The sequence below is a fragment of the Mytilus californianus genome, unplaced genomic scaffold, assembly GCF_021869535.1.
Source record: "Mytilus californianus isolate M0D057914Y unplaced genomic scaffold, xbMytCali1.0.p SCAF_6, whole genome shotgun sequence".
NCBI lineage: Eukaryota > Metazoa > Mollusca > Bivalvia > Mytilida > Mytilidae > Mytilus > Mytilus californianus.
The window spans coordinates 105,415,994-105,432,297 of record NW_026262712.1 but is presented as its reverse complement, the minus strand read 5'-3'; the positions used below and the strand labels follow the sequence as shown (position 1 = coordinate 105,432,297).

At 31.0% G+C, this 16,304-nt stretch overlaps 1 long non-coding RNA gene across 1 annotated transcript; it reads left to right on the top strand.

Moving 5' to 3' along the window:
* Positions 1-5,960: 5,960 nt before the first annotated feature.
* Positions 5,961-15,958, top strand: LOC127706299 (uncharacterized). Its single transcript, XR_007984401.1, has 3 exons — positions 5,961-5,980; positions 13,465-13,790; positions 14,326-15,958. It is a non-coding gene; the product is annotated as an uncharacterized LOC127706299 (long non-coding RNA).
* The last annotated feature ends 346 nt before the right edge of the window (positions 15,959-16,304 follow it).

Below are 16,304 nucleotides of genomic sequence, written 5' to 3'. Positions count from 1 at the left end.
TGCACATTATAATGTAATAATATGTAATCAACACTCAAGCATTTTCGCAAAGGTTTGCGTTATTTCATAAACATAGGGAAAAATGTGAAATTCAAATTAGTTTCTTTTTATTTTAATGTTCACGAAATATTTGAACAAATATCTTTAACTTAGTTCTCTTTGCATATTTTTTTTTTTTTACATTTATAACGAATCTATACCGTTTCATCTACACACAATATTTCATTCAGTGATAGTATATCTCAAGCTACTTCACGTTCGATTTTTTTCGCGAAGTTTACCGGACCGTGACATTGATAAACCATCAACATAGAAATATGGAACAAGTAACGTATCTATGGAAAGTGCTAATCTAGAAAACCGCTTCTTATGTAGAGCACTGAGCAGCGATAATCTATTTTGTAAACGAGATGTATTGGGGGAAAATCACAGACGAAAATCACATCTGTAAGAATAAAAGAAACTTTATCTGTAAATAATTGATTTCTTTTCTAAAACAACGAACGTATTAAACGGGACAAACATCTCGTGCACTGGGTACAGTTAATTCAAAGTATTATTTAGTTATTAGAGAAAATAGGCAAATTAGATAACATGAAACCTATTTGTACGATCTATAATTTTGAAGTGTAAAAATACTTTGATAATCATGTAGCAAAGACAGTGATGTACACTTTCAATATGTTCGATTGCATTTTAAGCCATACTTACGTGTAAAAGATTGAATATGCTATATTTTCTTATGTGAGTATGATATTTTTACTTATAAAATAGCGATACGTTTTTATAATGAACTTATAAATGCTATACTTTCTCATAGAATTGCTGTATTTTTCTCATATGAAATTAATTACGACAATATTGCAATATGCATTACAAACAAACAAGAAAAACCGATATTTATTCCTGACAGATTAGATCCAAGAGGCAAATCAATATGATCGCTTACCCTGACATTTTGTACATGGTATAAAAGCAGGAGATGGGGAATGATTACCAATGAAGCAACTAAAGCAAATTAAGGTAAATATAGGTCAAGAACTGCTTTCAGTAATGAGCAAATTCCATACCGTAAACAGTCAGCGATGAATGAATTCGACATGACAAAAATGCAAACAATTAAAAAATAAGTCTGATCTATGACAAAACATTCAACGAATAACAAATATAACAGACAGATAATAAAGACAAACACTGCATTATAATTCTTATATGATTTGCATATCTATAAATACTTGAAACGGATTGGTCAATTAGAATTTTTTACCTTGGTTTACACTTCGATAAACCATGTTTCCGAAACTACTTTCGTACCATCTATTCATGCGCGATACACATGCATATGCAGGGAGTCCGGGATTTTCAGCAAATTGAGATTGAAAAACAAAAACATAACAGTTTTTTTTTCTATTTTAATGCATATGTAACCAAAAAAACATTACATTAAAGCTTTGAAAATGCATAAAATTAAAATTCATGAAAAATTCTGCGAAATTTCATGAATGATTTAGCGCATTTACGTCATGGCAAAACACGACGTCATACAAATGAAAACTTTCAAGCGAAAGATTATTTCGTTACTTGTACGCTTCAAATTCGGATAATATCTCATTAAAATGCAGTTTTTGAGGTAGGTGCTATTTCATTTTAGATTCTGTTGCATTTATCGAATATTTACGGATTTTAGAAATTCAATATGGCGGCTAAATCCTTAGTTATGACATGTGCATTTGATGGTAGTAGCTATCAAACAAAAAATCTTAACTAAAAATCGCGAATGTTTGACTGAAGAATTATAAGGATTAAACACGTTTTTTCTAGAGGTTATTGATGTGTAAACCGGGGCTCTTACTCACAAACTTAACATAAAAGTCCTTCGGACTTTTATTCAGTTTGTGAGTTAATCGCCCCGGTTTACACATCAATAACCTCTAGAAAAAATGTGTTTAATCCTATAATAGGCTCCAAACATGGAACAGGTGCATAAAGAAGTTAAGCATATTTGATTAGAAAAGATCTTTGAACATTGTTTTCATTGGTATATATATATATATAAGCCTTATTTTGTTTTTTTTTCCTATTTTATGCACAGCGTGGACAAAGTTTAAAACTTTTTAATATATATATATATATATATATATTGATTTCTTATCAGTAGTTTAAAACCATACTAAATATTATTGTTTTATACACATATGCACTTTCACGGTACTACAATCTAAACCTATAGGTTTGCTTTACACTAAATTATTTAGATTTTGGATGTGTACTGATTGATATTTAGTCTACGCTACATTATTTTTCATTAGTTGTTATTAGGTTTGAACTAACTGTCGGTAACTGCGAGTATTTCCAGTTATGTAACACCACTGCTCCAGGTTAGGTGAGGGTTGATCGCTAAAAACATGGTTAATCCAGAAACATTCTTTTTGTGCCTGTCACTAGTCAGAAGCCTGTAGGTTAGTTTTTGTCGTTGGTTTATGTCTGTCATATTTGATTTTTGCATAAATTATTTTGTTATAAATAAGGCCGATAGTTTTCTCAATTAAATTGTTTCATATTTTTCATACGGTATAGGGCTTTCTCGTTGTTGAAGGCTGTACGGTTGCCTTTAACTGATAACAGTAACTTCATTTGAACTTTATGTTTATACTAGTATACGTCAATGGCTTAGTTTTACAATTTAATATGTGTACATAGAATTTCTTTAAAGGAAAATCCTATATTTTATCCAGATCTACAAACATGTTTTTTCATTCCGTTCGTTGAAATTTAAAAAAAAACGCCACTCCAGACAAGGACATAGCGAACAAGTTTGGGAAATGTATACGTCATGAGAAGGGTCAAAGAAACACCATGGCCCAAAAAGAGAAAACAAAAAAATCGTCTCACTTGACGTATGTTTTCTTTAGATATTCCAGTGTTTAATTGAAATATTTATATGAGGAAAAAGAATAGTTATTGGTCTTTATAACGATTATATTAATCAAATTCCCTTGGATGAATTTTAGTTGTGTAATAAGAGAATTCGTGATTATTAACGAGAAAATCAACATTAATCAATCTGATTAAAGTCAGATTGGTCGGAACTCGCTTGTTCGTCCAAACTCTTATGATATAACTATTGAGATTGGATAAATCCAATAATCCACGAGTACTTATGTGGAGCTTTATCAACCGAAAATTCTGAAAAAAAAATTGTTCAAAATAAGGCGTTTTGAACAATTTAACTTTTAATAATCAATCAATTTAAAGAAAATGAACTTATATCTTTCAAGAAAAAAAATAATATAGTTGATTAAGTGTCATCAAAAACGTATATTTGTGCTCGTAGAAATACTTTGTTATATGCAACTAACACACAATACACAAGTACAATATTTGTACTAATTGCATTCTATGGTTTCATAAGCAACAGTGCAGGGAGGAACCTTAGCATCATTGTTGTCACTGTTGTACAGATGTGTGCAGTTCTAATCTTTAAAAAGTTAACTTAGAGCTGACTTCTTGACTAAGGTTCATTGTTTACAACTGTTAGTAAGTTATGTATTTGAAGTTGGTTAAGAAAGAAAATAAACATTTTAATGATATATGATCTTATCACAAAAGCGCGGACTACTGGTCTGATGATACCCTCGGGTACAAGGCATACATGTGTTGTGAATGTTTATTTTTTAACAAATGATAGAAGACAATACAGGTCCCCATTAAAACCATCATTACACGCAAACACATCTGAAACGTACAAGATAAACAACAAACGAACAACACATTGTCTTTGTACATGGGTAAAAACATGTGCACATTGGTACACATATTCTGTTCCAACTATTAACACAATCTATCGTAATTAAAAAACACAATAAGGCACTTGTCATTTGGTCTTTTGTAGGGAGTGTATCATTGGCAATCATACCCCATCTTTTTATTTCTAAAAATTTCGAAAATAATGTCACTCCAGAGAAAACAAAAGTGTTAAAAAGTTTAATCAATACTAACTATCTTCATGAAATATCATAATAAAATTCAACTGAAATCAACAGTATTTGTAAGTGTTAATTAGAAAGCCTGATAAATTAATCAGGCTTTTGGAAGAAATAGTGATAGTTTATAGGGATTAATCTTCAAGTTTGGCATCTTCTAATAGTGCGAAATATCAACTTTTCTATTCATTGTTTCACCTCATTCTCTTTTGGGGACGACATTTCTCCAATTTTTTTAAGATACTCAATATGAAAAAAATATACGTCGAATTATGCCATAACGCATTACGTCCTGATTTCTGATATTTTCAAAACAGAAAATAATAATATATATTACAAACAAGAAAATAATTTCTTTAGCAAAATAATGTGACATTGTCACTTTTGTTCTCAGAAAACAGCACGGTAGGTATAGTGTCCGGCTAGGATCGTGTTTTTTCGAGTGATTTGATCGGTTTTTTTCGAATGTGACCACTTGTTTTGAGTGAATATGATCAAAGATGTAAACAAACAGATTTCCTTTCTGACAAGACGTGATATAGAAGCTTGAGTTTAAAATACAAGCTTATGCAAGGTATGCTTGTATTCGAATAAAAGATATTATCAATCCGACATTATTTTTCGTTAAAAAAGTTAAATTTAGCCTTACAATGCTTTTACTCCAAAATACAGAATAAAGCCATTTTTATACACATACCAATGCAAATGTCAACGGAAATGCATACATGGAATCTATATATCCTTAGATATACAGACACTTTACAACAATTCTTGTTTTTGCATTGAAAACGACATATCGAGACTAATTCATTTCTATATGTCCGGTTTTTTTCGAGTGCGTTCGTGTTTTATCGAGTGATTATACAAATTTAGGTTAAAATGTTATGTGTCAGTGTACAAAAAAACATGTTCAAATTAAGTACTTTTCAAGGCATGAAACCAATACATTCATCAGTTTGATAATGGTGTACTTACACTTGCATGTTATAAACAAGTATCGTTCATATATATATATATATATATATATAATGTTGTTTGTCACATTTTCTTACTTCTCCGGGGTTCACCACAAAAAATATTATTAACTGTAATAACAAAAGTATCATGAAATGAAGTTGAAAGGATCATGAGTCCCTCTGCACTATGTTCTTTAGACCGTTGTATAAAGGATCCAATAATTTCTAATCTAACACTGGAAAGTTGTGGTAGAACGTTTTCCGAACAGAAAATTTTTAATTACGTAGTAATATGTTTTGGTGATTTATTGGGAATATATGATATTGTCCTTCACTCAATTACAGTTATAAACTAGAAAAAGTCTTTTTGAAGCCAAGAATACTTTTTTCTTACTCAAATTTTCTTTAAAAAGCTCGGAACATTTGTTGAAAAACCCGGACGGTTTCACTGAACACATTGCTCTCGAAAAAAAAACAACCATATCAAACACTGATTTTTTATAGTATTCAAAATAAGATGGAGAGTCATGTAAAAAACTATTATAATTACGAAATAGCAGTTAATTGACCTTATCGCATGTTTTATTACTAAAAAAAAACCCGATCTACAGTCGAAAAAAGTGGACCGATTCACTCGAAAAACCACGATCCTAGCCGGACACTTTACCGACAGTGGAAAAGTATAAATTTAGTAAAATTGTATTTGTAAATGAAGTCTGGATAAATCTGATCGAACGTCAATGATAAGTAACGTTTTCAATAATTCCATTGATTTTCAGCAATGAACGGTAACTATCATTGCGTGCAGATATATGGAATCAAAAAATATTTGTTTCTTATGTGTAACAATGTCTGCATGAAAATAAGATTAGTCCGTAGTTTTATCATATTGAAAATAGTATATTGTATGAAAATATTACATATTACATAATATAGTCAGAAGTGGTTTATAGAAAAATGTGCTTTTTAAAAAATCTTTAATTCTATTCATCAATAAACTGATATTTACTTCCTAGTTTTGCAATGTCACCAAGTGATCAGGTAAGTGGTAATAATAAATGAAATATAAACACTAACATTTTGTTATTATATTACAATGATTCTTTTCCATTTTCATTTTTTTGTTTTATCAAACGTTGATTATTAATTATGTATACAAGTTTAATAATACAATACAATACCATACATTTTATTCCCAAGTTTGATGTGTCTGCAGTAGATTCCTGTCGCCATATTGTATCGATATTTATATTGTTTACGAAAATAGTCCAGAGGAAAATATCCTTAAAAACAGAAAACTACTAAAGTGACTCCCGGAAGTTGTTGTTTCCGTTCATTCCAAATGATTCTATCTATAAGAAGGCAAATGATATGTTAACTAAAATAGTTGTTGAAATCATTCTTAAATGTGTAGAAAATGTGACAATTTCCAAAATCAACATAATTAAACTAATGTAACGATTGACGTGACTGTATATAAAGCCAAAAGGACGACGGTTACGGGATTTTCCTTCAAATATTAAGAGAAAAAACGTACATCTCTATTTCATCGGTATGTTATTTCGAAATACATCTCCTGCCTATCAATTTTTTTTTTACCTCTGAGGACTCCGAACGAGAAGTTTCGGATTCTGAATATGGGATTTATATATCTATGATCGTTATCAGTAGGGTTAGTAGGATAACAACGATTATTAATTACGAAAGCAGTGCATTTAACGGGACAATTTTCCATTGATTTAATTTAGGACATTTTTGTGAAATTATAATCGTAATGTGAATATTTATCCATTACTTTAATTTATTGCCAAAGAGTAAATTATGATATGATAACATCCTTTTCTGTTTGGTTACTTAAGAAAGTGATTTATTCCTGGAAATTTTAATTATAGCAAGGAGACTAAAATTTTCCATCTCATATCTTGTTTCACTTCATAAGACTCACTTATACCCATGTCTTTATAGTTTACTTAATTTGTTGAAAGTGTGCATAGAATTGATAATGGAAATGGGAAATGTGTCAAAGAGACACCAACCCGACCAAAGAGTAAAAAACAACCGAATGCCACCAATGGGTCTCCAACGCAGCTAGAAAACCATGCACCCGAAGGCGTTCTTCGGCTGACCCCTAAACAAATTGTTTTCTAGTTCAGTGATAATGAATGCCATACTCTAAAACCATATAGATGAACTGAAATTAAAAATCATACAAGACTAACAAAGGCCAGAGGCTCCTGACTTGAGACAGCCGCAAAAATGCGACGAGGTTAAACATGTTTTGTGAGATCTCAACCCTCCCCATTATACCTCTATCCAATGTAGAAAAAACAAACACAAAGCAATACGTACAGTAAAACTCAATTTAAAAGAATTCGAGTCCGATGTCAGAATAGGTAACAAAAGAAACTAAGCAAAATGACAATAATACATAATTGGTAAAGGACTACAAGCAGTTACTGACATGCCAGCTCCAGACCTAAATTAAACTGATTAAAGGAATATGTCTTCATCATATGAAAATCAAGCATAATCCCTCCCGTTAGGGGTTTACTATCATACCATCATAAAATATGTGAGAAGACCAGAACACGCATCATGCCTACAATCTGTTTATGTTATAGAGAAAGTCGAAATAACTTTTCATTCCTGGGAAAAAATGGAGCGGAGTCCCTTAGGGCCGACGCCCATTATTTCCCAGGAATGGACAGTTATTTGGACTTTCGCTAACTTAAAATACACCTTAAATATTAAAAACGAATCTTCAGATTATATCATTTTAAAGAATTTTATTTAATTTTGTAATGGTTTTCTTTTCATTTTCCCCGTGTTGTATCCAAGAATCCGCAGGCAAAATTTATGATCAAGCTGACCATCTACTCACTTAACGAAGTATTTATTAGCAGCAGAATAATTACTATAAAAATATCTTGAATAAAGTTCATTCAGATTTATGTTTAAAGTCATTGGATACGCACGTCTTTCTTGCAGTGGGATTGAAAGGATATTCATTTGTGTCTTTATGTGGTATTTCGGGAAGGTTAAAACAAAACTAGTATTTATGCATATATGTTAAAAGATTATATGTGTTTTTCGTTTGATAAATATTGGATGTAGAATCGCCTGAGAAAAGTGAAATGGTACAACTAGAATGAATTTTCAGGTATGTAACACTCAAGAAAAGGTTATTTAACTAAAAACGGTGTGCTCGATTTTAACTCATATCGAAAACAAATTGTGATTCTATATTTCAAACCATTGTATTCGATGAAATAAAATGAAACAAGAAAACAGTATTTCATGCACAACACAACATTTGTCGTTCCCTTTGCTATTACAACGAACAAAACTTGTATGCATTTTTTCTTAAATAGCAATACAAGCAAACTGAAAGTATGTTTCATTCTTCATTATTATCAGAAAGGAATAAAAAAAGTTTTAGAAAAAAAAATCCGCATGATGAAAAAACATTTCTGGGTTCCGTTTTGTATGTATTTAACTTAAGTCGACAACAGTCTACCTTTTAATTTCATTCAAACATTTATTTCAAGATTAACGCCGTATATTTGCACTGTTGATATAACTGTTATATTTGCCACTGGACATGTAACAACAGTGAATGAATTCGATTATGGTACGCGTTTCTGTTGAAAATTGATTAAAAAACCCGCCTAATATTTAACACAAGCCTTATCCAAATGTTATCCATACCCCCTCAAATTTTATTCATAAGTACTATATTTAAATTATAACAACGAACAATCAAATAAAATACCGAATACGCCATTTTGACCATTTCAGTTTCTTGGACTTTTTATTCTATTAAACCACAATATTATTGTAGAAACATTCTGAGTGATTTTTTGTGTTTTTAATTTATATATATAAAAATGCAACAAACGATTTTTGCTGTGCAAAATCAAAATATTTCAAGGAAATGATATATTAAAAGGTAAACTTAAAATCAAATCTTTATGTGAAATATTTTTTCTCTTACTTTCATTATTGAATAATGTTAATGTGTTCAATATTACAATAGAATTCACTGACTCACACACAGCTAACACATTTGATATTTTGTAGATGCACAGAAGAGGAATGGGATATTCAATGGAAAATATTCGTGTTTACCCACTTGGATACTATCCATGACAAAAATTCAACCATGGTTTGCATCGGAAAACAAATTGTGGATTATATTGTTGAATTTCAGTGAATACGATACTATATTTTACAAGATGGAATTACGACTCGCAAATAAAAGCTGTTTGTTAATAATGAGATATTTCGTGTTCATTGTATTACTACGATCCCAATTTATAAAAACCCAGTATCAGTCGTTTTAGTAAGATTTCATCTTCACTCAATATCGCGTTCCGTCCTCTAGAATTATTCCCATGGGTGAACACTTTTTAAGAAAGTGCCCATGGAAATATCCAAAGGGCAAAACGTCCGGATGAATGATGACGAACAATAGAAAATAACTCTCGATTCCTGAAAAATAATGGAGAGTTTGAATAAAGATTTACGTCACAGGTGTATTTTAATTCCGATGCAAGACCCTATGAGTGAATCAATATTAATACAAAAGTTAGCTATATATATAGTATATTTCATAATATTTAACTATACTGTATGTACTATCAACTACATGAAATGAAGGTGTCTTTGTTCCTGATTGTCTGTGATGTATATTTACACAGTTATGACTGCTGGTTCCAAGTTATTCTCACGTTAATCGAGACCAATTATGCCTGTTTTGACAGCTCACTCAATTTTGTCAATATAACAGAATTTCAAATAAGTGGGAGGATTAGCTAGCTATGAAACTAGGTGCAACCCTCACTTTAAAAAAAATCCTGTACCTTGTCCGGAATACGACTGTGGTTTTCTATTCAATCTATTTGTTATCATAGTCGATCGTTCGATCTTGTCAGGCTTCATCAACCTTTTTTTAATTTACCTTGGAGTTTGGTTTTTTGCCTTGTGTTAAATGGAAGACGTTGCTAAATATCAACAACCTATATTTATTAATACAAGTTTAATCAAAATCAATTATTCATGAATAGTGTGTTTTTTGTGAATGTTGAAGAATGACAACTGCAAAATCTGGGTAGCAAGACTGTTTACTTTAATAATCAGCGGATTAATAATGTAAATTATGTTTTACCTCTACTGTTGGACATGTATATATTACAAATTTCAGGAATATGGTAGCCGTTTTCCATTCGTTTGAAGTGTTTGAGTTTTTGATTTTTCCATTTGATCAAAGTCATTCTGTTTTGAGTTTTCCTTGGAGTTCATTATTTGTGTTATTATGCATGGCTTACACTAAAATATTTATCATACTAAATTAAGCAATAATAGTGTAATAACAAAATTGTGAAGTTGGATCAAGATATTTTCTTAATGTCAATTTCAATGGGGTTATTTTCAAACGCACAACTGATTAAAATTTGTGTTCCATGAATTCAAGAGACAGACGCGCGCGGCTCTGTAACGGACGCAGGTTTAATAAAAAATAAAAGTACTTTTTCTGGTCGACTATTCACAACAGGCGGGTGGTCTGACGAACAAGGTATTACTTTGGCGTGGCCTTATACTTTTTACACGTTGCTTAATTATCATCATCTGATATTAAGAATATTCTTTCTTCTATAGCATAATTATGGTTATTGCAAAAATTGTCTTTATCTTTTCCTTTAAAAGGAGGAATTTATTATTTTCAAGTAGCACTGTTGCTTGGTAAATGTCAACAACAATTACTTCCTTTAAGGCTGCTGTGACCTTTAAAGGGTCATGAACAAAACATTTCAAAACAAATGCACTATTTTTCCTTCTATGATAGAGAACGCCAAATATTCTTAATATCAAAGTGAAAGGGACACAACACTTTTAGATGATCATTCAGGTACAAAGCTTATAGTTGAAATGCTTGCCAAAAAAGCACTTGGGAATATAATTACTCAAATGCATTATAACAAAGACTTCCGATAAAACCATATGGACGCTTGTTTAACTCTAGTACTGTTTATGTACTTGATTATTCTTCTGGCTTAAATGGATATAAAATCTATCAATTAGTGGACAATATTCAGAATCGACTTATGCTACTATAGGAGACCTCATATTTGCACTTATCGTATCGTTTTTACTAATGTGCTTTGTCTAATATATGCCTTCTTTGTTTTATTTTTATCTTTTTTATCTTTGTCGACATATTTGCATGTTTTATAGTGATTAAGGTTATAACACATCATTACATTGGTTGCACTGATTTACACTGACTTCCCACTGAAATAAAAACCGATAATTCCACATGTGAAATAAACTCTTTGACGTCATATAACAAAAGGCGTTGTCAAGACGTTGTCGATAACGTAGGATCAAAACGAATTGGGAATGCATAGAAAAAGATATAGTTCCTTACATTTTCTAATTTCATAAAAAAAATCCATTTGCCAATGTTGACTGCTGGACCTATATTTTTCACAGTTTTAAGAAGGGATATAGTTACGATACTGTTGTCAGGTCATTAAAGATTGCATATTTTGGCGTTAATATTGATTCACTTATAGGGTCTTTGCATCGGCACTAAACACATTTATTTAAAAACCAGTTGTTGGCATGACACGGGTTATGTTCTTCTCATATATGTTATGATGGTATGATACTAAACCCCTAACGGGAAGGATTGTGCCTGATATTCATATGATGAAGACATAATCTTTCAATCAGTTTAATTGAAGTCTGGAGCTGGCATGTCAGTTAACTGCTAGTAGTCTGTTGTTATTTATGTATTATTGTCATTTTGTTTATTTTCTTTGGTTACATCTTCTGACATCAGACTCGGACTTCTCTTGAACTGAATTTTAATGTGCGTATTGTTATGCGTTTACTTTTCTACATTGGCTAGAGGTATAGGGGGAAGGTTGAGATCTCATAAACATGTTTAACCCCGCCGCATTTTTGCGACTGTCCCAAGTCAGGAGCCTCTAGCCTTTGTTAGTCTTGTATTATTTTTAATTTTAGTTTCTTGTGTACAATTTGGAGTTTAGTATGGCGTTCATTATCACTGAACTAGTATATATATTTGTTTAGGGGCCAGCTGAAGGACGCCTCCGGGTGCGGGAATTTCTCGCTGCATTGAAGACCTGTTGGTGGCCTTCTGCTGTTGTCTGTTCTGTGGTCGGGTTGTTGTCTCTTTGACACATTCCCCATTTCCATTCTCAATTTTATTACCTGTTATGTTTTGTTTGTTTTGTTCACACATCGTTGTTTATATAATGGATTTGTATGCAACTGTCATACAAGTAAGAGGTTTACCTATATATAAATCCAGGTTTAATCCACCATTTTCTACTTTAAGAAAATGCCTGTCCCGAGTCAGATATATGGCAATTGTTATCCATTCGTTTGATGTGTATGAGCATTTGATTTTGCCATCTGCTTAGGGACTTTCCTCGGAGTTGGGCATTTTTGTTATTTTACTTCTTTATTAATACGGAAATATTTGTTGGATATGAGTCCGTATCGGGGTTAGAATAATATGGTAAGATATGGGATAGTTTTTTCCGATTTGATAGAAACTGCATCACCAAACTGTCATTTAATATTGACTTTTTAGGAACTTAAATCTTTAATAATCTAATTGCTTACTTTAAAATATGCCATTTTGTCTGTGTTCCTTTGTAGATATATTGGTTATATAAAAGTATTCATAGTCATGGAAGGAACATCCATAAAAATGAGAACAGAAGTTGAAGCTGAGAATGTCAGACCACCAAAAAATACACTTTCTCCGTTTAACTTCCAGGATTTTACCGTTGAAATTGGCAATGAAAAGATTTCTGTCAAAAATAATATGTGTCGCTTTTATTCCGATAACGGGGGAATTCCCTGTAAAACGTGTCAAAAACACGAAAAATAAAGGAACAATTAAATATTTTTTTAAATTGATAACTATATTAAATTGAACTTTAGTAAAATTGAGTTATCATACTTGGCCTATTTCAGAAGCAGTATTCTACCAATAAGAGATGAAACTGGAAAGTATTTAAACGAAACATCTAGGAGAAAGACTATGCACATTTTGTAACAATCGAGAAACCGAGAGTCTCAATTTGCCTTTGACTTACATATTAGTGAACTTTTAAATGAACACAGCTGCTCAGATTTAAATCATGCTGAAAAATTTGAATTTTTAATGAAAAATTAACAAAATATTTAGTTCTTGCGTATGGTATAGAACGTCAGGTGATATATAATCCATTGCTTTAATCTAAATATTTAAACACACAACTTTTTATTTTTTTGAGAAATATTATACATTTTTTTAACATGTAGACTATAAAACTTACGTGTAGACCATAAAACAGTGAACACTTAATAAAGTGAAATTATTGACATATAGGTCCCACGGAACTAGTGCAACATTGCATTATGTTTATTGGTATATGTTCACACTTCACTTTAATAATATAATTGTTTACTTTAAAATATACCATTTTGTCTGTGTTCCTTTGTAGATATATTGGTTATATAAAAGTATTCATATTCATGGAAGGGACATCCAAAAAAATGAGAACAGAAGTTGAAGCTGAGAATGTCAGACCACCAAAAAATACATTCTCTCCGTTTAACTTCCAGGATTTAACCATTGAAATTGGCAATGAAAAGATTTTTGTCAACAAAGACAATTTAATGGAGGCGTCACCAGTTTTCCAGAAAATGCTTACTGGAAACTTAAAGGAAAAAGACGCACATCACATTAAACTTCCAGATAAAGACCCAACGACGTTTGCTATTTTTCTAAGACACACATTACCTGGTTTTGATGGATTAGAATTGCAAGGTATAACTTTAACATATTGTTTGGAATAAAAGACGACAAAACCAAACTTCTTCGTGAAATTATGTATTTTATTTCAGAATATTTCTAATGTGGTAAGTTACTGAAAATCTTCATGTTATATTTACCCGGAGACAAATTAAGACATTGAAATCTCAAATTATCAATATTTCGTTAAAATATAAGTTGTTACTTTTTTGTTCTTTCTGCACTTGATTAAGCCTACTTACATTTTACTCGAACCGTTTCAGTACTCTTCACATCATCAAAAAGAATTTCAACTGCAAGAAAAAAGCATGTTCTACAGTTTGTCAATCGTCAAATTTGGTTTTGAATAAATAATTCATTTGTTGCTTAGTGCAACTATTGTTCCTTTGAAAAAGCTATATATACCATAAACTCATGTTCATCATCATATATATATATATTAATAGCACCTTTTATTTTCTCACTCACTATGATATCTATCATTTCGTTTTTGTCTTAAAAGATAAAAATAAAAGTACCACCAAATCATAAACATATTATCTTCTTACAGAAGCGACAGCTCACCCTATTTAACCATTGGCGCATGAGTATCAGACTAACACAACTCTATCAAAAATAGACCTAGTATTGGCTGCATGTGTGGAACAAAGGGAATATAAATGTGACAAAAAGTTAAGTGATGAAATTTTGACTGCTGAATTCTACAATCTGCAACAATATGTAACAGCATGCATTGAAAAGTCATCAGTATTCTCCCATAAAGCGTTGATAAAAAACCCAGTTTCATGATAATTCTGGTGATAAAAAATCTGAGATATTCTTGAATCTGTGTAAACAAATGGAAGTACGGAGTGACCAATGCGTTCAGGAGATGGAAGTACGGATTGACCAATTCATTCAGGAGATGGAAGTAAATGCAAAACCTAGTTGTGGGTATTGTAATAGTAGCAGAAAGTTTGTTGAAGCTAGCAATAAACTCAAATTAATTAGAAAAGCTAGCGGTCCCCGATTCTGGTTATTAAAGTGATTTAAGCTGATATGAAAAAAGATTTTACAATACTTTTTATCATTGACACTACAATTAAACACGCAAACGAAATGAAAAAGCAAATACATGTAAAGTATTTTAGAGTTAAGAATAGGAGTGTTGCTTGATAAGCATAAGATTCCATGTCTTATATTACTAGTCGATTTTTAAAAAATCGTTTCATATGCTAGAATTACAATATATTCCAATAACAACTATATTCCAGAAAATTTTTGAATGCAAATGTTTATTTGGTGTTATTAATTCTTATAATTTCAAATTATTGTATTCTTCATTCAAAATATTACATTAACTATGTAAAGATCACACACTTTTAACCTTTCTTAAGATCACACAATTAAACCCCCAAAAAAGATCTTTTTACAAAAATGTTTATTATCCATAGAAAAACAGGTGATGTAAATAAAACATACTGAATGTGTTTGGCATGATTCAACCACAAGGTTCAAAACAATAGGTTGAATGGTACTGCTAAATAAAATTCTACCGTCAGGTCAAATAGAAAAATTCTGATTCGTACTTTGCGGTACTGATTTTGGATATAGCTGTTTTAAAATGCTACATGCATTGCATATTACTTTATAGCAAAGTTATTCTAAGAATATTTAGTTTTTGTTTATAATATATTGTATGAACGACTGAATGAATGGATTAATCTCACGAGCTTTAATTAAAACAATTACCAGTAAAAAAGTTATGTTGAATAGACTTGAATAATTCTAATAAATCTTTGTTTTTCTTGAAAGACGTAATTTGACAAATATAATTATGGATTGGTTTTATCGGTGTTTTTTTTTCGAACAATAATAATTTGCTAAACAATATTTTGATATTCAATGCAAATCAAGACATATCTAAGTGATATTTGTTACGGTCTCGTTCGACTCACCAATGTGTCATTTTTTTAAGATTCATGCCACTTTATTGTCATAATCTGCAAGAATTGACTCCAACACCCGCACTCATATTAAACATTTAATAAATAAAACACATGTAGTAAACGAAAATAGCATGTATAAATTGTGTGCGTCTGAGGCTCTTTTCTGAATGTATCTTCTTCTGGAACGCTCTTAACTACACATCCGAATGTCTCTTTGGTATCTTTTGCCTTTATTTGAAAGCTACAAAACTGCTATCAAAAAAATTTTTAATCCATGCTTGTGATTTTTTTATTTTTCGCCTGTGAAACCCTCAGAATGTAATTTACATCCAACAATTCTTTTGAGAATGGTCGATCAATTCTCTCATTAAAATCATAAGAATTTTCAGATAAAGATTTACGACGACCGTTTTTATTATACAACGGTGTATGTCCCGGTAGTAAAAGTAATTTGACCTGTCTGATCTCTAAATGTTTTCAATATCACCCCGATTTTCATTTCTCTTCACAAAACTGTATACGGTACTCTGTTTGGTGCATTTTCATTTGACAATATCATTTTGTTTTATAATCTTCATCATTTTTTTCCGATCAGATGTTA